Source organism: Mustela lutreola, chromosome 10, assembly GCF_030435805.1.
Source record: "Mustela lutreola isolate mMusLut2 chromosome 10, mMusLut2.pri, whole genome shotgun sequence".
NCBI lineage: Eukaryota > Metazoa > Chordata > Mammalia > Carnivora > Mustelidae > Mustela > Mustela lutreola.
In genome coordinates this window covers 107,044,862-107,067,409 of record NC_081299.1, presented here as the reverse complement: position 1 = coordinate 107,067,409, position 22,548 = coordinate 107,044,862, and the positions used below count along the sequence as shown (strand labels likewise).

Sequence of the window (22,548 nt, the reverse complement as noted above, 5' to 3'; positions counted from 1 at the left end):
TCTCTAATAATTATAGGGATTGTATCATTCAAGGTTCAACCAGAGGAAATAAACATTAAAAGATTTATTACAAGGACTTGGCTTTCTTGAGGCCAGGTAGGCAAGTCAGATCCATAGAGCCAGCTATCAAGAAGGTCTGGTTGAAAAATTTCTTCAGGGAAGTTTTGCTCTCAAGGCCTTTCAATCAGACCAACTCATGTCATCTAGGATATTCTCCCTTACTTACAGGCAATTGATTAAGAACTTCAATCATATCTACTTTCACAGCAATGCCTAGATTAGTATCTGAATAACTGAGACTATAGTCCTGTCAAGTGGGCACATCAAAAGATCATCACAGGGCTATCCACATTTTCCTTTCTTAGTAGTTTTCTTTGTAGTTTTCATTTAAGTTGTAGAATTTATTGTTGTAAAGTTGTTTGCAGTATCCTCACATTATCTTTTTTGTGTAACAGTTCATGTTTATCATGATGGGGTATTTTCTATCCATGTGACAATGTCATTGTGTGTGTAAAGGTGCTTAGGCAATGAACTAAATAATAATAATACTCACAACAATAATATGATTTGAAGAACTAATATTTTAAATAATAATAAAGAAATAATATAATTTTAAAGTAATAATAGTTTTTAAACCCTAGGATTCATCTCTGATTCCTTTTTCTCACCTCCCACACAATTTTTCCCAAAGTCTTAAAGTTCTATATTAAGAATAAAATCACTACTCATCTTCTCATGATATCCTGTGTTCTTACCCTATTTGGAGCCACAATTATTCTTCATCTGAACCACAGCAAAAATCTTTCTTGTCTCTTTTTTCCTCTCCTGTGCCACAACAACCGAAGCAATAATATAAAGGCATAAATAGTATTATACCCTGTCATTACTGGAATTATTAAAGTATTTTCCCATTGCAACTAGAATGAAATCCAAAGTCCTTGCCATCCTACAACACTTTGTGCTATGGCATTGATTATTCTGCTGACCTCATCATATCTCTCTCTTTTACTAGACTGCAAAAATGTTGGCATTCTGATGATTTCTTTTTCTTTAAAGGAATCTTTAATATTGAACTAGATTTGAAGTATAAACTCAGAAAAAATATAACTCAATACAATTCTATTAGCTGAGCAACCATGTAACCAAATCAGAGAAGAAACGGCGTGTTATCACATCCCCTCTAGTCTACCTCACATCCTTTCCCAGTCATCCCCCACCCCCAACATCATCATTATCCTAACACTATAGATTTGCTTTTATTGTTTATGAAATTTATAAAAGGAATCATACAGTAGTAATGTCTTTGTTGCCTGGATTCTTTTCATCAAAAATGTGTATATGAGATTCATTTATTTTCTCTAGGTCTAGTTCATTCTTGTAGCACTACAATCTTTCTTTGTGGGAATATACCACTATTTTTGTGCCCACTTTAATACTGACAGGTATTTTAGTAGTTTCCAATTTTAAATGTTTAAAAGTGGTGTTACTATGAACATTCATGTTCATATATTTTTATAACTATATGTATATCCTTCTGTTGCATATATACCTAAGAGTATAATGGTTGGTCAGAGCATAAAGGTAAGTTCAGTCTCAGTGAATAGTGCTAATTTTTCCAAAATCTTTGTCCAACTATCATTTTTATCAGTGGTATATGGAAGTTTCAATTATTCCACACTGTAATTAATCTTGGTGTTGTCTTTCTTTTTCTTATTAGCCATTTCAGTGGCTATGTGGAAGTAATGCATTGTGATTTCAATTTTTACTTCTCTTAAGACTAAAGCACTTGAGCATTTTATGATAGTTTATTGGAAGTTTGAAAATACCCTTCCATGAACTTGCCTATTCAAGTTATTTGGACATTTTTCTGTTTCTTTGTTTCTCATTTTCTTATGATCTATAGAAGTATATGTGTGTGTTTGTGTGTGTATTCTGGACACAAGCTCTTTGTAAGATATATATAACATGAATAGGTTTCCATCTCTGTGGCTTACCTTTTTGGAGTTGTAGCATTGTCTGTTGATAACCAGAAATGCCTAATTGTAATAAAACTTAATTTATCATTTTGGCCCCTTAAAATCACACTTTTTATTCTCTGATTAAAGAATTTTTCCTATCAAGATCATGAAGATAGTATTCCTTATGTTTTTTATTTAAGTTGTATCATTTTACCATTCGAATTTAGGCTATAGTCCATCTGGAAATAACTTTTGTTTACAATAAGGAAGAGGTCAAGTTTTTTGTTGTATTCTGTTTAGTTTTTATTTTTTAGCTCCATAGGAATATCTAACTGATCTGAGCATCATTTATTGAAAAGACCACCCCTTCCCCACTGTACTACAGAGTCACCTGTGGTATAAATCAAGTAATTGTATATGAGTGAGTCTGTTCCTAGAGTCTCTACTCTGTTCCATTGGTCTATGCATCTATCTTTATGATAATACCATACTGTCTTAATTACTGTTGCATTGATATCTGGTAGTTAAAGTTCTCCAACTTTGTTATATTTTAAGAACTCTTTAACTATTCTTAGTCATTTGTCTTTTCATATAAATTTTTGTAAAGTTTGCCAAGTGCTATCAACAAAAATGCATTATATTTCACATATACATTCAGTATAACCAAATTTTACAATTGAATTTTTAAATAAACTTGTCAAGTTCTATCAAAAATAATAGTACTTAGATTAATATGCATTGAATCTATAGGTCAGTTTGGGTATAGGTAAATGGAAAAACACCTGTGTTCATGGACTGGAAAATGTCCATACTTTCATTACATTTTCCATTAACAAGGGGTATTTGTTAAAATTTCAAATATTAAATATGCTAAATTTCTTGGGGATTTAGGCCCTGTTTAAGGCACCCTTTGTTCTTCCCACAGTATGTGGACTTTTTTTTAACATCATCTAAATGCTGGGTTACAGGTGGGAAGAGCCCAGGACACTGGGATCATTGGCCTGGTCAGGAAAGGATCCCAAGAATGAAAGTGACTCATGATTAGTAACCAATAGGTAAGTTCATATTTTATTTCTTGGAAATATGGAGTATCATGTAAGATCCTTTTGTGTCAGTAAGTACTAAAGAAGAGGAGAAGAAACAATATTGCTTCATGGATCATAGCCGGGAGCAGGGTGGTGCAACCCTTAAAGAGGAGAGTTAAGCCAAGCTCCAGTACTCAGGACAACTTTAGAGGGGGAAAGAATCCCCTGCACTGGAAAATCCTCCTCTGTGTAACTTCCTAGTTGACAAACAGTGCGCTGACCAAATGTCTTATTGCAGGGTCTTTACACTCTGAATGCTCACATATGTCTCCTACTAACCTATGAGTTTTTCTTGGGCCTCGGCTCAGTCTTGATCTTTACTGTATCCTCCCCTACTCACAGACCTGGCCACTAGCAGGTGCTCAGTGGTTGTTGGGTAAATAATTTTAGCTTCATCTGACCTCAGACAGGAGTACTAAAGGGAATGTGCATGGTGTGGATGGTAACGTATTTTATTCTATATGAAAAGTAGAGAGGAGACAGAGGGAATGCAAAGTGCATTAAGAACTAGCCCTGGCATCCCTAAAAATCACCCTGTCTCTGGGCATCCTAGCCCAGGGACTTCTTTCCTCAACCTTCTTCATAACCATTCAAACTCCACTGAAGGGCAAGGTACGCATGAAGTAAATACATTGGTACATATATCCCTCAGCCCTGCCTATCACATACTCATACTAAATACTTCCAGAGGAAATAGAAATGTTACTCACTCAAAAGCTGTAGAACTGGAGTTTTGCATGCAAAGAAGGAGTTTGGCAAGTTTGTCTTCAAGAATTGATTGAGACACTGGGATACCAGGAAATGATGGGGAAACCCCTTTGGTTTCCTCCCGCCCAGGGTGAGCCCAGAATAAAAGGACCCTACTCTGGGATTCTTCATGTGCTTGAATCCCTGAGGCCTGGAACAGCCTGGAAAGGCAGGTGAGTTCTATGGGAAGAGCTCTGTTCTATGGGAGAGGAAGTCCTCAAAGGGGCTATGATGGGTTCTCACTAGAGGATAAGAGAAATATGTGTAGATTTATGGTTTGGGGGAAATGGAAAAAGAAAGATGATAATAAATAGCATTAGGAACAGAGCAGCAAAAAGGAGCAGAAAATCAGGTGGGCAAATAGTAAGCCAGAGAGATGAGATGGAATGAGATGAGATGCAGAGAGACAGGGGCCCTCATCATGAGTCAATAAACTAAGGTCTGCTGGTGAAACCCAGCCTACTGCCTGTCTCTGTAAATAACATCCTTGGAACACAGGTGTATGCATCTGTTTACATGTTGTCATACCTCCTTTTACAAGGCAATGGCAGAGTTGAACAGTTGTGATAGAGACTGTCCTGAAAATCCTAAAATATTTACTATCTGGCCTTTTACAGAAAATGTTTGCCAACTACTGTTCTAAATTAGAAGAAAATTTTAAATTAATGTGATTAAAGGTATAGGTGAAAAAACTCCAGGTCAGCCAGAAGATGCTGGTAGAGCTGAGACCATAACTTTGCTTTCACAACCCCTAGTCTTTGTTCTTCTTTATGCTCTACTCTGAATATATCTCCTGTTTCATGGCCAGCCTCCTTAGCCCGATTCAGAACACAATGGGTCATCTAGTGAGGATTGGAGCTGGGTAGCTGGCTGTGGTTTCCTCCTGACTCTGGCTTTGTTCTGGAGTCTAACTTTAAGACCATTGATACCAAGGGATGTTCATTATCCTTGAAGAAACAGTGATCATGTTTAAAGTAATCAGGAATGACACAGAAGGACTAAAGAAGTTGCTGAAAATGGCAGAGTAAAGGAAGAATAGTGACAAATAGGGGCACAATTCCAGAGGAAGGAAATGTTTTATGGTATCTGGAAGAAATGCAATCCAATCTGTCCACATTAGACTCTGCTTCAACAGGTCTTACAAAACCTAGCAGGTACTCTACCGTCTCTGAACCCTGCTTTTCTTAAAGCCGACTATTCTAAAGACATTTTACCTTGTATTTTCAGGCACACATTCCTTATACTTTCCAAATCTTTTCTTTCCCTGGACTCCCTTCAGAGTGAACATGGTGTATTCAAACCACAAAGCACCATCCAGGCACGAAATCTCTGGATGGGGTGGTCAGGGCAAACACTGGGCATCTGCAGGGCAGCCCCCAAGACAATTCTCTTTGTTTGCTTACGTGGTCCATGGAGGCTCCTGTGGAGCAGGTGCTCTTGAGAGGGAGTGAAATAAGGTGGTCATAACATTGATATTAAATAAAAGAGTGACAAGAGAGGGTATGTGCTAATTTGGAAATAATCTCCTCCACTGTCATTCTAAAGGGCTTTACTTCTTTGTTTCAGTTCATCTTCAATCTAAGGAAAGTGTCTTTTTTTAATTAATTTATTTATTTTCAGCATAACAGTATTCATTATTTTTGCACCACACCCAGTACTCCATGCAATCCATGCCCTCTATAATACCCACCGCCTGGTACCCCAACCTCCCACCCCCCTGCCACTTCAAACCCCTCAGATTGTTAAGGAAAATGTCTTATCAGCAGCAGCAGCAATGCAATGTGCTCTTCCAGGATCCTCCACAGGTCCCTGAGCCCTGCCCTCTCCAGGTCCCTGAACCCTACCCTCCCCAGGCCCCTGAGCCCTGCCCCTCACAGGTGCCTATGACATGCCCCCCACCCTCCAGCCAGCCAAAGTGTCCTCCTGTTAAGTGACCTCCCTGCCAGCTGAAATACCTGCCAAAGCAGAAGTGACAGCTCTGAAGCCACCTCCCTAACCTGGCCATGAAGGTACTACACCCACTTGCCCCCCTCCTGTTATGCCCAAGTTTTGAGCCTGAGAGACCACCAAGGAGCTAACACCGATGCAAACACACGAGGGTCTTTATTTGGATTCAAGTCCGGGCTCATGACTGTCACCAATGCAGTGGCACAGGAGCGAGAGCCCCGGACTTGCCAAGCAAGGGGTTTTTAATGTGTCATTACCAGAGGCTTGTGGGGGGGGCTTAGGGAAATTTCAGACTTCCCTGCAGTAAGCTGATTAGCTGTTGCTGGGGTGTTTGCAGGGTTGGGTATAGCGGTTTTCCCTGTTACTAAAGCAGGGTTGGGTATAGCAGTTTTTCCTATAACTAAAGTTCAGCCTCTGGTCACAGGGGCCTGAGATGGCTGCCGAAGCTAAGATGGCTGCACTTGTGCTAATGCTAAACTTGAGGTGGGATGCCCTTAATTTTCTCAGCCTCCACATTCCCCCCTCTCAGAGGAACCTAAGGAAGGACCCAATCATGGGTCCAGGCTGGTTTCAGCAAAAAGGTCCAGTGGTTGGTATTGCTGTCTGAGTACGATGAGCTGAACTATAGTGACCCTGTCTCTGACAAAAGTAACTAATCTATTGATAATGCAGGGCCCGAAGGTAAGGAGGAGAAGGAGGATAATGAGGGGTTCAGCTAGGGTAGACAGTAAGGTGGTTAACCATGGGGAATGATTGAACCATGACTCAAACCAACCTTGCTGCTGTTCCCATTCCTGTTTGCGTTTAGCCAAACCTTCCCTGACTTTTGCCACCAATTCTCGGATTATTCCTGAGTGGTCAGTGAAGAAGTAGCATTCCTCGTTTAAGGCAGCACATAACCCCCCTTGTTGTAAAAGAAACTAGGTCTAATCCCCTTCTGTTTTGAAGGACAACCTCAGACAAAGATGTTAGGAAATCTTGGAAGTGGGAAATAGAGGTTTCTATCCGTTCTATGTTTAGATCGATTGCTGCTCTAAGACTGTTATCATGGGAATTCTGTATGGTAAGTGAAGCAATACCTACCCCCTGCCCCCACTTCCGCTAACCCAATTCCCAACAGTGTGGCGATGGTGATAGCCGAGATGGGCTCTCTTTCATCCCACCTGCGGGTACCTGCATCAAACCACTGAAGTATTTGTTCATCTGAGTGGTAGATAATTTTAGGAAGTAGTTGAACTAGCACACAGAAACCCTTTGTCTTATTTAGAATCTGGCCATGGAAGCAGGGTGTTAGGCCTGCAGAAGAACATGCCCACCAACGGTCTTGAGAAGGTAGGTGGTAGTCTAGGCTAGATATAGATTTTGTATCATTACATAGGAACTGGTATTGGGGTGAGGGGGTGCCTATACAGAGTCCCTGACCTGACACTGATTATAAGTGAGCCTTTGAGTCTTTTGATGCCACCTACAGGCATTAGGGTCATAGGTTGTGTTATACTGATCCAATATCATGATTCCCTCATAGAAGGCAGGCTGGATGTCATAGCAGGGCCAGCAAGATTGGGTAAGATTGGGCTTGGTTGCATTGAGGAACCTGTAAGCTTGGAACATCAGATCCCAAAGTGGATGCTGAGAGAGGCTGAGGAAGGGAGGATCTTGTGGGAAGGAGGTCAGGATGGGAGTGATTGTGTCTACATTAGGGGTGTTATTGGATGCAAATGGCATGGTAGGTACAGGAGAGGGTGGTGAGGAGATAGGAGTTGTCTGAGGTTTGGGCAGAGGAGGTGCTAACACAGGGTTTGGGCCTAAGTCAATTGGGTTAGTTTCCCTGGCCAGGAGTCTTATGGTAAACAGGGTTCCAAGGTCAGTTTTGTTCCATCTTGAGCCATCTCCAGAAGTTAAATAGTCTCTAAGGCCCCAGGTAAGTCCCATCTGCCATCTTGTGTCTAGTTTGCCAGCCTCCATGAATTTTAGGGTGATCGGATTACAGGTTTTAGAGCCAGGGCTGTCTTTTCCCTGTGATGCGCAGGTTTGATTTTTTTGAAAGTGTAGTTTCTTTTAAGGGTAATTAAATTATCTTTGTAGGGGGCCGTCCACAAAATTTTGCCAGTGAAGATGCAGTTCCAGCTGGCGCAGTAGAAGTGGGAGGGGCCTCCGCCTGTCTTACCCGGCCTCCTTTAAGGAGGCTGCAATCTGGGCAAACATAGAAATACTGTTTCTGCAAAAACCATGGTTGGGTCGGGCAATGGCCACATGTGTCCTCCACATGGAGTATCTGTAACAAGTCAAAGGTCAAGTCAGGAAACCAAGCTCGTAGTGGGGCAATTTTTGAGAGGGATACAATTTCTCCTCTAGAAATACCTATCACCTGCCAGGTTAGGTTAAGTGGTCGGTGGGGATTGGTTCTGGCATGAAGAGGAGCTAGCATAAGCAACATTAGTGGGGTAAGTGAGAACGGCGCAGTCTTAGCTTTAGGGGATTGTCCTTGTTTGGTTGGCTTTTACATTCTGGAACAAAGTCCTTGAGAACAGCGTGTGGGTCAGCTGGCCGGACATGGGTGTAGTGGACCCAGGGAGTAATCCCTTCGACCTTGAGAGCAATGGGAGTGGTCAGGATCATGATGTAGGGTCCCTTCCAGCATGGTTGAAGTGTCTGGTATTGGTGTCTCCAGACATACACCCAGTTACCTGGCCAATATCAATGGGGTTCCAGGGGTGGCCCATTCTCACAGAGGGCCCTCAGCTTAGGCCACACCTGTTCATGGGTTCATTGTAACATTTGGACAGAAAAAAGGAGTTGGTGATCATTAAACTCAGCAAGCACCTCAGGTTTTAAATTGGGGATAATAGGTGGAGGAATACCGAACATGATCTCGTAGGGAGTAAGTCCCATCTTATATGGGGAGTTTCGTACCCTATATAGGGCAAAGGGGAGGAGAGTCACCCAGTCCCCGCAAGTCTTCAGGGCTAATTTAGTTAGGGTCTCCTCTAATGTTCTGTTCATCCTCCCTACCTGTCCTGAGCTTTGGGGCCTGTATGCACAATGTAATTTCCAATCTGCCCCAAGTACTAGTGCCACTCCCCGTGTTACCTTAGAGATGAATCCTGGTCCATTGTCTGATCCCATTTTTTTTTTTTTTAAGATTTATTTATTTGACAGACAGAGATCACAAGTAGGCAGAGAAACAGGCAGAGAGAGAGGAGGAAGCAGGCTCCCTGCTGAGCAGAGAGCCCGATGTGGGGCTCAATCCCAGGACCCTGGGATCATGACCTGAGCCGAAGGCAGAGGCTTTAACCCACTGAGCCACCCAGGCACCCCTGTCTGATCCAATCTTGATGGGAAAACCATACCTTGGTAAGATGTCTTCCAGCAGTTTCTTGGTCACAGTCTGTGCTATTTCATGTTTGGTGGGAAATGCCTCTGTCTATCCTGAAAATGTATCTACAAACACTAGCAAATACCTGTATCCATATTTTCCAGATTTTACCTCAGTGAAGTCCACTTCCCAGTAGGCTCCTAGGTGGTCCCCCTGGAGCCGGGTGCCCAGGTTAGATCCATGGGCCGTGGCATTAGTTAATTGACATGCATGGCAGCTTGCCACAATCTGTTTGATCTTTGATAGGGAGTCTTTGATGGTGATCATTGCATGTCACACCAAGTCTTCCATTTTTTTTTCTGTTCCCATGTGGGTACTCTTCTGCATTTTGGATAGGATAGCAGTTCCTCTGCTAGGATTCTGCTGCAATCTGCAGCTCTCCACCAGCCATGTAAGTATTGTGTCATGGGCAGATGCCTAATCCATTGTAAGTCTCCATGAGTGTATTTGGGGCTACTGTCTGGCAAGTTCAGTGCCCCCGGATCAGGCAGTGTGGTCACTAAGACATGGGCCACTGAAAGAGCTGCCTTTTTTGCCTTTAACTTGGCCAGCCAGTTTCCCCTGGCCACTGGCGTGTCTGCTTTTTGGTGTCCTGGACAATGAATAATGGCCAGTGTCTTAGGCAGCCAGGATTTCTGCCTTGTTTTTAATAGTCTTTCCTTCCGCTGTTAAGAGCCCTCCTTCTCTATAAATGGCTCCATGGATGTGGGCTGTGGCAAAGGCGTACCTGCTATCAGTATAGATGTTTATCCTCTTACCTGCTCCCATTGTTAGTGCCTTGGTTAGTGCAATCAGTTCTGCACACTGGGCAGATGTGCCAGCCACCAATGGTTCCACCCAGACAGTCTCTGTCTCTGTGGTCACAGCTGCCCCCACATACCTGATTCCTTCCCGGGCAAAGCTGCTGCCATCTGTATACCAGGAGTCATCTGCATTTAGCAGTGGTTGGTCCTGGAGATCAGCCCTGACTCCATGCACCTGAGCCAGGATTTCTTGGCAGTCATGTAGGGGTGTTTCCCAGTCAGGGTTAGGGAGAAGTGTCTCTGGGTTTAGGGCTGTTGGTGCCTGGAACAAAATTCTGGTAGGGTTCAAAAGCAAGTCCTGGTAATGGGTCAAGTGGGCATTGCTGATCCATCGGTCTGGGGGTTGTTTGAGTACCCCTTCAATGGCATGTGGGGTAGTGATATATAGTTCCTGCCCCATAACCATGGTTAACTGCATCCTTAACCATGGTGGCCACTGCAGCAATAATTTTTAAGCATGGAGCATGGAGGCCACCCAGTGGCCATGGCATCTAATTTCTTTGAGAGATAGGCCACCCGTCTCTTCCAGGGGTCTATGTATTGAATTAGGACTCCCTTCACCACTCCTTCCTTTTCATCCACTTAAAGATAGAAGGGCTTAGTCAGATCAGGCAGCCTGAGTGCTGGGGCTGAAAGTAAGGCTTGCTGAAGGACCTTGAAGGCTTTGTCCATACAAAGTCCTGTTTTTGTTTTGTGGCCTTATAGAGGGGCCTAGCCATGTCAGTGAAACCAGGGATCCACAATTGACAGAACCCAGTTGACCCCAAGAATTCACACACCTGGTGAACGTTTTGAGGCTGTGGGATCCTCATGATGGTCTCCTTCTGTGCATCTGTTAACTATCTTTGTCCATTTTTTCAATTTGTACCCCAGGTAGCTCACCTCTGTTCTGCAGATCTGGGCCTTCTTAGCTGAAGCCTGGTATCCCAGAGTTGCTATTTCTTGGAGCAAATCCTTGGTGCCTTGTAGGCATGTTTCCTGGTCCTCTGCTGCCAACAGGATATCATCTACATATTATAATAGAGTCAGATTAGGGTGCTTGGCACAGAACTCACCTAAGTCTTTGTGCAGTGCCTCGTTGAAGATGGTGGGCAAATTCTTGAATCCTTTCGGCAGTCAAGTCCAGGTGAGTTGGCACTGATGCCCTTCTTGGAGTCCTCCCATTAAAAAGCGAAGAGGTCTTGGCTCTTTGGGGCCAAGGGCAAGCTGAAAAAGGTGTTCTTTAGGTCTAGCACTGTGTACCAAGTCTTGTCTGGGGGCAAGGTTGAGAGGAGAGTGTAGGGGTTTGGGACCATACAGTGCATGTCCATCACCCATTGGTTAACTTCCCTCAAGTCCTGGACCAGCCTATAATCATTAGAGTGTGGCTTTCGTGTTGTGAGGGGCATGGGGTATTGGCGGACCCTGACTGGATCTGCCCCTGGCTTTGTTCAGTGTATATAGCTGGCTGATGTTGGGCTAGTCCCATTCCCCCAGTTTCTGCCCATGCATGGGGAAACTCCTGCAACCAGTGGTCAATGTCGCTCATTGGTGTGAGGGCATTTGGTGAAGACGATATTCGTTCTCGAGGTTCATGACAAGCACCTGGATCGGGTGTCCCTCTTTATCCAGAACCTTTGTCCCTTTAGGGTGGAAACTAATTTGGTCTCCCATCCTGGTGAGTAAGTCCCGGCCTAACAAGGGGTAAAGGCACTCGGGGATGAACATGAAGGAGTGGGATATCCGGCCCATGCTGAGATCCACCTCTTCAGGTAGTCCATGAATATTGTTTAGTGCCTGTGGCCCCCTGTACCCATGAGGTCTTATTTGTTGATTTCCCTTGAGGTTGTAGCAAGACAAAGTGCTGGGCCCCAGTGTCTACTAGGAATTTAATTGGTTGTCCCTCCACTTTAAGTGTTACCCTGGGCTTGGGGAGGGGTGCCAAACCCTGACCCCCCTAGTCATCTAAATCTTCGATCTCCAAGATAGTAGCAGAGGCCTTTGGTCTTTTGCTGGGGCAATCCTTTATCCAGTGGCCTTCTTCCTTGCAATATGCACATTGGTTTTTATTCAGTTTGGGGCATTCTCAACAGGGGCCATCCTCCTTACCTGTTCCTGAAGCCAACATCTTGAGACGTCTGTTTTTTATGTGGGTCATCTGTGGTTGTGGCCAGTAGGATCTTAGCCAGGTTCCAGGTCTGTCGGTCATTTATCTTAGCCTGTTGTTCCTCCGGGCTTTCTCTGTTATTGTAGACTCATTCTGCCACCACTATCAGATCCTGTAGGCTCTTGTCTCCTAGTCTTTCTACCCTCTGCAGTTTCCTTTTAATGTCCAGAGTGGCTTGGTTAACAAAAGCCATAACAATGGCAGCTTTGGTTTCTGGGGCCTCTGTATTCATAGGGGTGTACTGTCTGAATGCCTCTATGATCCATTCTAGGAATGCCACCAGACTTTCATCTTTACCCTGTCTTACTTCATATACCTTGGCCAGATTGGTAGGCTTGTGTGCTGCAGTAGACCCGGAGCCTCTCCTTACCTCCAGCCAAATTGTAGTCCCAAGTGGGGTGAGAAAAGGGGAAAGCTGCATTTATGAGATCGGGGTTCTGAGTTGGCTGTCTGTCATCACCCAGAACGGACTTCCGGGCTTCCACCTGGATTTGTTCTCTTTCCTCAGTGGTAAAGAGAACTTGCAAGAGCTGCTGACAGTCATCCCAGGTGGGCTGGTGGGTGAAAAGAACAGTATCCAAAAGACCAATAAGATCCTTTAGGTTATTGGAGAACTTTGCGTGTTGGGTTCTCCAGTTGTATAAATCACTAGTAGAGAATGGCCAGTATAACATCAGCTGTCCCCCCATTTCATCGGAGGGGTCCCATGGCGTGGAGGGGAAGGACAGTGGAATCAGCTGGTCTCAGGTTTGGGGTTGGAGCTACCTGATGGGTCTGGCAACATGTCCCTGCCACTGGCCCACGCATGGAGGCTCCCCATCTGGGAGGGGGAGGGCACTCCCTCAGCAGCCCCTGGTGTTTCTGCTGGAGGGGGAGATGGGGGGGAAACCTGGTAGGGTGGTGGAAGAATCAGGTCCTCTGTGAAAGTGTCCTGAAGGACCGGGTAAAGAGGAGTCTTTGGTTTGGACTCCACTTCCCTGTCAGACTTAGGAGTTGGGTTCTGCAGGGCTAGGATTTGGATGTAGGTCCTGCTTTGGGAGAGAGAAAAGGTTTAAGCCAGGAGGGAGGGTTCTCGATCATGTCCTGCCGGACCAGGATATAAGGCACTTGGTCAGGGTGGCCATGTGGTCCTTCTCTGAAGATAATGGCCTTAACCTGTTAGATAATAGGCAGTTGAAAAGTTCCCTTCCGGGGCCATCCAACATTAAAGGATGGCCATTCAGACTTGCAGAAAGTCCGAAACTTTCCCTTTCGTATGTCCGTGCTCAAGTTATGAGCTCTTTCCCTGATGTCCGAGAAGCGGTCAACCATCAGAGACAGAGGGATTGTCTGTGTCTGTCTCATTGAGTCCTCAGTCCACACCAAGACAAAGACACCAATGACAATTAACAAGAACACACTCACACAGACAAACAATCTGGCACAGCTGTGAAGACAAAACTGAATGTAAGCTGAGGGGCCGTCGGACCACAACAGCAGCTGACTCTCCTCACAGATGGGGAATTTGTCCTCCAAGCAGGAGCAAGGGATATCTCCCAAGACTCGGTCGACAGCCTGCCAGCGTGTCCACTTAAGCCAATGTCAACCCAGATACAGCTTGGAATTCCTACAGGTAAAAATGCAGACTGAAGCTCCCAGAAAGTATGTGCGCAAACAGGTAAAAACGAGTGCACTCACCAGCGGGTGCAGGACCCTTCAGGTCGGGGTCCTGGGGGTCTCTCAGATCCCAGACAAGCGCCCAAATGTTATGCCCAAGTTTCGAGCCCGAGAGACCACCAAGGAGCCAAAACCGACGCAAACAAACGAGGGTCTTTATTCGGATTCGAGTCCGGAATGATGACTGTCACCGGCGCAGTGGCACAGGAGCGAGAACCTCGGACCTGCCAAGCAAGGGGTTTTTATGTGTGGTTACCAGAGGCTTGCGGGGGGGGGGGGGGGGATTTCAGACTTCCCTGCAGTTAGCTGATTGGTTGCTGGGGTGTTTGCCGGGTTGGGTATAGCGGTTTTTCCTGGTACTAAAGCAGGGTTCAGTATAGCGGTTTTTCCTGTAACTAAAGTTCAGCCCCCGGTCACAGGGACCTAAGATGGCTGCCAAAGCTAAGATGGCTGTACTTGTGCTAACGTTAAACTTGAGGTGGGATGGCCTTAATTTTCTCGACCTCTGCATTCCATCCCTTCACTTTCAGCAACAACAAGAAATACACAATACTTAGATGATGTTTTCTCTTTAGACTCAAGAAAAAAGATATCATCATAGTACATGGGTTTCCTCCCAAATCAGTGACTCCTCCCAGCCCCTCTCCAGGATACTACATGGTGCAGACAGAAGTTCTCAAACCAGGGCATGTGGATGGCTCAGTGGGCTAAGCCTCTACATTCATCTCTGGTCATGATCTCAGGGTTCTGGAATTGAGCCCCACATCGAGACCCGCATTGAGCCCCAAATTGAGCCCACATTGAGCCCTGCATGGGCTCAATATATATATATTGAGCTCTCTCTCTCATTCTCTCTCTCTCTCTCTCTCTCTCTCTCTCTATATATATATATATATATATATATATATTTTTTTTTTTTTTTTTTTTTTTTTTTTTTTTCTCAAACCGTCCCAGAGTCCTGAAATTTTCCAGGAGCAAAACTGGTGAAAAAATTAAAACAGGAAAACTACTTAAATCAACCAAATTTTTTCCAGAGTTATTCAGAGCACAACTCCATGCTCCCCAGTGAAGGCAGTGAGTTCTGCTTAGATTTCCTTCCTAATGACTTCTACAACCCCTATAAAGCTCCTCTAACCCCAACTCATGCACTTCTCTGGACTATGAGCCCATTAACATAATCCAAACCCTACAATATTCCTTCCTCCCTACTTCTCAATAAAAGATCTTTACCCCTGGCTGGCCATTTATCTGCTTTCTTGCTGGAGCAGGAAAAAAGCCACAGAGGAACAAGTAAGGGCCTTGGATGGGAAGCAGAATCTAAGCAGGAAATGGTTGGGAGGACCCTGGAGGTGATCTGGGACTCCTGGAGAAGGAGTTTGGGACCCAGCACAAGCCAGCAGGTATTCTTTTCCTCTCTGGCCATCCTCAGTGTCCCAAAGCACCAGCTCTTTCTCAAACTCACCTCTGCACTCAGTACCTATCATTTCTTGGGAAGGACTTGCCACATAGAGGAGGTAAAGAGTACTGGCAATGGAGCCACCAACTGCCGCATCGGCTGAGATGGGCTCTGCAAGGTCCTAGGGCCAGAAATGCCACCCCGTCTCTGTCTAGAGCACAGTATGTAGGGGATGGCCTACATACATTGGAGAGGCTTCTCCAATGCAGGGTTCTCCAAGTGCTTGGTGTTGGGAAGTATATATGCCCTTAAAATCGATGAGGAACCCAAAGAGTTTTTGCTTTTGTGAATTTTATCTATTTCTATTTCTTGTATAAAAATTAAAGTTGAGGAAATTTTAAAACACTTTATGAACAGGTAGGCATTGTACTAGGTGTCATAGTGATGATGTCACCAAGTGCCATGTAATCCCTACTGTCATTTCTAGTGTAGACCCATGGATACATAGTAGTGAAAACATCAAATAATATCTTGATATCATTAGGACAATATTTTGATTCACAAACCCTACTGAAGCATCTTGAGAAGCCCCAGCATCTCCATCCACCTCGAGAACCACTGGGCTAGTGAGTTATTATATGGCAGGGTCCCTGAGCCAGAGCCAGTCTACTAACACAGGTGTGGGAAGACTCACGAAGTTCTCCTTGGGTTTCAGCCTCAACTTACAAGGGAAGAAGGGGGACCCTTATATCTGTCATTTAACCACTCACTAAATCAAGGTCTTTACTTTCAATGGTTAGTGATTAACAACAATAAAGTATCTGGAACTGATAAAACTTGGAGATAAAAAGAAGGAAATTGTCACTCTCTAGAGAAGCTACTCAGTGGTCTGTGAGAGTTGTGGGGACAGGTATGTGTTGTATGAACCACTAGATTGCAACTCACAGGGGCAAACATCATGGAGCGGGTGGAGGGTGTGCTGGGAGATATACGAACATGGAAAGTGGTAAAGTAGGTAGAGTAGAGGATGACTCTTTGGTTTCTTATTTGAGCTTCTTATTTGGGCTCCTACATACCACAAGAAAGACCTCCCTTAAGAGTTAATTATAGAGCGTGATTAAGGAAGTTTGAATCTAATCATATTCCATTTTATTCCCAATTCTCCTCCTCCTGCCAACCAAACAGTAGATTCTCTCTTGTTTCCAAAGAGGTAAAATCAGGTGAGTCAACTGAAAAAAATTACCTGAAGGATAAGAAATTTCAAGAACAACCAAGAGGACATGTAGAAAAGAGAGGAAGGAACTAATTTCTACCTATAGCAGGATTGGGAAGGGTTGTGAGTCTTTCCCCAGACTCCCCATTTCTCTTTCTCTCACACAATTGTAGGCTCCTAGGTCCATTCACTGTCCCCAGGAGTGTCCCCACTGGTTGATTTCAGATTCTAAAACAGAGAGATCAGAGGCAGCATCTGGTTCTTGTTCTAAATCTTGTTATTAATCTCTTCTCCCAGCCCTAAATCTTTCTCAAGTTGCCTCTGCTTTGCAGATGTATGTCAGATATTTCTTCACAGCTTCCAATGCTTAGAGTCTAATTTTTAAAGATTATTAGGCAAAATTTCTTAAATGACTTTAAGCTAAAACTACTGTCTGGATGGGTAATAACTTTCATTCATTTACTGCCCTGCCATGAGAGAGGGTCAACATATAAGAAAGTTCTAGAAAGAGACAGAATCCCCTCTATGTCATCCCTGGAGGTGACACCTCCCCAGGAGGGCTTCTGTGACCCATATACCCCATCCAACTGGGCTTTCACAGCATGTTGCTCAAATTTCCAGCTGATATTCACATATTTTAACACTTTGTCTAAGTATCTACAATCCTAACCCATCTTCACCTAGACTGTGAGATATCCTGGGGATGATCTCTTCATCTCCATGCCACACCCTTACAACTGCCCCCAACACACATGCACACACACATACACATGGTCAGGACTCTTGTAGAAGCTCAAAGACTATTTTACTAAACCATCTGATGTTCATTTAATCCTAAAGTTCAGAGCTAGGGTGGTACATGGTAAGGTCAATAGTAGTTTCATTTCACGTACCTGAAAGAAATAGTGGGCTTGTGCTTGGGGAGGAGAAATATGCTACATCCCATCCCTGGATTCCCTGCCGAAGACCTGTCTCCTGGGGACAAGGGACTCAGCTACCCCTGATGCTCCTCTCCTTTTAGACCCCAGGACATCCTAGGCCTTGGGTACAGCTGAATAAAATGTGTCTTCTACCATTCCGCCTTCACTTCTTCATCTGCATTCAGAGGCAGTAGCACCAAGCAGCTGCCTAGCAGAAGACCCACACAGAGCGTAGAGCAACAATATATCTGCAGGTCTATAAGTACTGCGTGGACACCAGAGTCCCTTGACACATGAGCCTGGGTGTCCCTGAGCACTGGGCTTCCATCAATGAGATGACAGTTGTAGGTAAGGGAACCCTGGCCCCAGATCACAGATGTTGTTCTGTGGACCTGGGATACAACTTAACTTTCTCAGTTCCCCATGCTTTGTTCTTCCTTAGGAACCACCTGAAGCTTGTGCTCAGGCTAGGGTAACAAAAACCTATGTTTTTTATTGAGTGGTATTTTTGATGTTTAATTTTTACTCTTTAACTGGCATGTATTAACTTTACTGCAGAGACAGAGATAAGATTTTTAAATAACCAAGAATGGCACTGATAGAGAAGAAAAATAGTCAATAAGTCTAAGGGACAAGACTAAATATCTTCGAAAATGGCACAGATAAAAAGACTGGAAAATGTACATGATGTCTTAAAAGTTATCTAGTACTTACTCCAAACAAATTAAATACTCTCTATCAATAGGCTTCTAAACGATTAGTTGGAACTTAATTGAATATTTGCTGGGTCAGATAGCTCATTCCCTTAGGAGGAGTTGCTAAGTTGGCGATAAGAATAGCATGTTAGAGACTTCATCTTCAACAACTACCACTTAATACCCACTCACTCTGTTCCCACAACTTGGGAGCATTCTTCAAGAGAGACAGCCATGAATTATGTGAAATCTCATGCTCCTCCAAATCTTTGCTCCCTGACACTAAAAATGACTCGCTCACTTTTTCCATTTATTAACAGGCACTACCTGATTCTCTCCAAATTTGTTGCTTTGTCTCTGAGTCATTACAATGTGACCACAATCCTCTTAGACAACAGAACCCAGAACTAGCCCCAATCATCCAAGATCTGGGTAGATTGGGCAGACATGGGAATCTTGGTACAGTCCCAGAGGACTTCCTTTGATTGAGAGATCACTCTATGGAGGCCAGAGCGGGCTAGTGGTCATTGCTATGAGTGAGAAGTTTGGGGAGATCTTAGTCCCTAAGGATGAGGAAGTTCATGAAGGAGAGGGCACTTTTCCCATGTGAATACTCAGTTCCTCTACTGTCGCTGCCACAGATCAAGTTTATTTACAGTTTTGTATGGTTATTATCAATCCAGGTAAGATATCCTGAAGTAGCAACCTTAATGCATGGCACAATGCACCCTGCCAACCCCCTTTCAGTTCCCTGAGCCCTGCTCCCCATCCCCAGCTCGCAGAAGGGCAACCCCCTCCATGCAAATAAGAAGACCATCAACCTAGAAGTGGTTCTTCAGAGGCTCCCTGCCCTTGAAGAGCTGGGCATTCAATTGCCCCCCGCTCCTTTCCAAACCTTTTCTTCTGGCATTGACAAAAAACACCACACAGCATAGGAGTGACTGTCATCGACTCAAGGAGAAAGATATCTTCACAGACCACCAATTTGATTACAGTTTATCAACAGTGTACTAGAATATCCTCCAGAAACAGCAAGAATTGGCCAGGGGGGGGGGCATGTTTTAGTCATCCTTCCTGGATGTCTTTCTATTTCCAGACTGCTATGGCCAGGAACATTGAATTCTTCTGATTGCTGCCTCCCTTACCATTGTTGCCCCTGCCAGTTCCTGAAGACAATTCAAAGTGTGAATTAACTGTCCTTCCTTGGCTTTCTGTATCTCTGGTCTTCACCATTCTAGGGAACTTGAGTAACCAAATTTTTAAAGTAGCCTAGAGCCAAGAAAATAAAACTATTTTAAACAATTTAAAATTCTTCAGAATTTCCTCACCTTTTAATTCCTCACCCTCAGCTGAAACAATCTCATATTTGTATTAATAATTTCCTCTCCTCTTAAGGTAGCTCACCCCTCACTCTGTCCTGGCCTTTTCTGAACTCTTTAAGAGGATGTTCCTTCCCTGATAATAAAAGTAATGTCTCCAATAAAAGTAATGTCTCTGAACATTTCTGACTTTGCCCTCTTCTGGGCCTGGGGAAGGAGAGAATATTCCTACCAGGAAGGAGTTACCTGGGTAGGTGAGTGGGGCCTTAGGGGACATCTTTAAAAGATCCTGGGGACAGTCACAGGCCAGTGAAGGTGAGGAAGGGGTACTGCTAAATTAGAAACAGCCTGACCTCCGGGATATCCAAGCCTGAGAAAGGCAATGAAGAGTTCAGAGAACTTTCTCTCATTACTGTGTCTCCTCTGGTTTCATGAAGTAACACGTATCTTCTGAGTATTTCATTAATTTCATCTCTCAAATTCCCTGTTGAATTTACTAAGTAAATTGTTTACAATTTACCTAGCATCTACTATGTTCACCCTGAGCAATGTGCTGGAGACACAGACAAAAATAACCCAGGACGTCTCAGAGAGATAACCAGTCTTCCAGGTTGGGGAGGCTAAGATGGGGACAGACTTGTGAATGGACCATTATATAGCACTCAGTCCAGAGAGTGAAATGGGGGTGCTGAACATGCATGGGACAAACAGGGAGGGGTTGGTAGGATGCAGAATTCAAGGAGGAACTCAAACAATTTAGATACTAAAGGTTGATGGTCAAAGAAGGAAGGAAAGGGCATTCCACACAGAGGAAATTAACATGGAGACTAACTCAACTATTATTTCTTATATTCTTCAGAATTTTATTCTATGACTTCCTCCAACAAGCATCTACCAATTGCCATTTTTTGCTTGACTTTGCTTTTAGAACTGGATAGTGAGCATTCACTGTGAAGTACAGGGCAAGATGGAAAGACAAAGGGAGAAACCTAACAGTTTTACTGCTTCAATACAGCTGCCTGATCTCTAACAAAGCCAGTATCAGAGGCAAGTGATAATTGGAAATTTGACCTGCACTTACTCAGTAATCAAGCTAGTGGTACCAAAACCAATCCTGGGACTACTTCTCCAGTTCCTGAATGACTATTTGGAACAGAGAACGCCAACAGTTGAAATAATCAGCAAATTAGCTTCCTTACCTTGGGTAAAGGCTATTGTGGAAGAAAAGAATAAGGCAAGTTCCTGGAACTCAATCCTCTCCCCACCCATACCATCACCACCTAGATTATAAACTAAAAAGCAAACTTTCCTGTCTGGAAGAATATCAGATATTGGCCACTTCAAATACTTGAAAGGCACAAGAATAGCTCTCTCTAGTATGTATCCATTGAATTTCTTGTTCTTCTTTGTGTCAGCAATGTGAAGTCCATAACCCAGCACACAGTAGTGTTCAGTAGATGGTTATTGATTACCAGAAATTTTAGAGAAGAATAGAAGTAAGTTCACATTGTTAAAATTGAATAAAGACAAATTAGGTGATATACACAAACTTTAAAAATTTATGAAGAGGGCAGTCTCTGTTCCCAAGGGTCCTGAGAATTGCAAAATGGGGCAGAGGGCAGGAAGATTTTACAAGATAAATAATAAGGAATAACCTCCAGTTATAATATAAATAAGTCATAAGGATGGGAAGTATCACATAGGGAATATAGTCATTAATATCATAAAACTTTGTGTTTTGTGATATATACACAGGATAGGTGACTATACTTATCCTGGTGAGCACTGCATAATGTATAAAATTATCAAGTCATCATGTTGTACAGCTGAAACTAATGTATCATTGTTTGTCAACCACACTTCAATGAAAACTTTTTACAAATAAAAAAGGGAATATTGGTCCTGGCACAAAAGAAGCATGGAGGATAAAGGGCTGAACAAAAATGGATGGTATAAGAGACCTGGAAAGCCAGAAAGTGCTGGCAAGACATATTCAGGGCATTAAATGAGAAGAACATGCGGCCAAGAATACTTTATCCAGCAAGACTGACATTCAAAATGGATGGAGAGATAAAGAGTTTCCAAGACCGGTAAGACTTAAAAGACTATGCAACCACCAAGCCGACACTGCAGGAAATATTAAGGGGGGGGGGGGTTCTATAAAAGAGGAAAAATCCTAAGAATAGAATTGAACAGAAATATAGAGACAATCTACAGAAAGAAAGACTTCAAAGATAACATGATGTCAATAAAAACATATCTATCAATAATCACTCTCAATGTGAATGGCCTAAATGCGCCCATAAAATAGCACAGGGTTGCAGATCAGATAAAACAACAGGACCCATCCATATGTTGTCTACAAGAGACCCATTTTGAACCTAAAGATACACCCAGATTGAAAGTGAAGGGATGGAGAAGCATCTTTCATGTCAATGGGCCTCAAAAGAAGGCCAGGGTAGTGATTCTCATATCAGATAAATTAGATTTTAAAATAAAGGCTGTAGTCAGAGATACAGAAGGACACCACATCATTCTTAAAGGGACTATCCACCAAGATGATCTAACAATTGTTATGTTATCTATGCACCCAATATGGGAGCAGCCAATTACATAAGAAAATTGTTAATCAAGATAAAGAATCATATTGATATGAATACACTAATTGTAGGAGATCTTAACATGCCTCTCTCAGAAATAGACAGATCATCGAAGTAGAAAATCAATAAAGAAACAAGAGCATTGAATGACACATTGGTCCAGATGGACCTCATAGATATATACAGAACATTCCACTGTAAAACAACAAAATACTCATTCTTCTCAAGTGCACATGGAACCTTCTCCAGAATAGACCACATACTGGGTCACAAATCAGGACTCAACCAATACCAAAAGACTGAGATTATTCCCTGCATATTCTCAGATCACAATGCTTTGAAACTGGAGCTCAATCACAAGGAAAAGTTCAGAAGGAACTCAAACACCTGGAAGCTAAAGACCACCTTGCTTAAGAATGCTTGGATCAACCAGGAGATCAAAGAAGAACTGAAACAATTCATGGAAACCAATGAGAATGAAGGCAATTTGATCCAAAACCTATGGGATACAGCAAAGGCGGTCATAAGGGGGAAATACATAGCCATCCAAGCCTCCCTCAAAAAAACTGAAAAATCAGAACACACCAGCTGTCTCTACACCTTAAAGAACTGGAGAATCAACAACAAATCAAACCAATTCCACACATAAGAAGGGAAATAATCAAGATTAGAGCTGAGATCAATGAG

At 43.4% G+C, this 22,548-nt stretch overlaps 1 pseudogene; it reads left to right on the top strand.

The window, feature by feature from the left end:
* The window catches only part of LOC131810562 (proline-rich protein 9-like), a 69,899-nt pseudogene extending 62,023 nt beyond the window's left edge, over positions 1 to 7,876 (top strand).
* Positions 7,877 to 22,548: the final 14,672 nt, after the last annotated feature.